This window comes from Chrysochloris asiatica, unplaced genomic scaffold (assembly GCF_000296735.1).
Source record: "Chrysochloris asiatica unplaced genomic scaffold, ChrAsi1.0 scaffold02750, whole genome shotgun sequence".
NCBI classification, from domain to species: Eukaryota; Metazoa; Chordata; class Mammalia; order Afrosoricida; family Chrysochloridae; genus Chrysochloris; species Chrysochloris asiatica.
The window spans coordinates 1-906 of record NW_006411268.1 but is presented as its reverse complement, the minus strand read 5'-3'; positions in this window follow the sequence as shown (position 1 = coordinate 906).

The window sequence follows — 906 nt, the reverse complement described above, 5'->3', positions numbered from 1 at the left end:
CCTGCTCATGTATTCCTCTTGAATCTCAGTCTTGGAAGGGGGTTTGCCCTGAGGGAACCCAATTGCTTCCATTGATGGCTCCTGGGTGAACAACTTGCTTGTTTTGTAGCAGCCAATCATCTGGCATTACTGTTTTTTTGTTTTTTTTTCCTACTGGTCTTTCTTTCAAGAAGTATCTTCTGTTCTTCTAGCCACTCCAGGCTGGTCTGCTTGTCCTCTCAAGAGGAAATTTCCCACCTCAGAAGATTCTGGATGGGGATCAGGATTCTACCTATTATCTTATGCAATGCAAAGGCTCCATAGGAAGCCTTCTTCACTGGGCAACTTCTAGCTCCATTTTAGGTATTCCAATCAGTTATAGGCTAAAGATGGACTTACAAGCTTTCTATGGTGATATTTTTGGCTATTCCTTTCTATTTTACAATAATAAGAAAGGGAAACCAATATTCAAAACAGCCAAGCCTTTTAACATTACTTCCCCTCTTTTACCCATTAAAACCATGCCTCAATCCCTGTATACCATATCCCTGTTGTTCTAACCTGGTGCGTACATCATTATTTACGTCTGTCCCACATAGCCCATGCAAACCTGCCAAACTGTTCTCCCATCTGCCTTGTTCTTCCATTCCCTTCCCCCTACTTGTGTATTGACCCACCCACCCCCGCTGCCCCTCAGTTCCCAAACTATCTTGTGTCTTTTCCCTACCCTGTGCTTGACCTTCCCCTCCCTCCCCTCACCTACCACATAAACTGTGGTAAGCAGCAAATAATTTTTTCCCCTTTTAGTGTGGATACTTTCTCTTACTCTTTTACAATAATGGTCCTATGCAGTATTTCTGCTTTTGTGACTGACTAATTTCACTCAGCATAATGTGCTCAAGGTTCAGCCATGTTATGCAGTGGTTT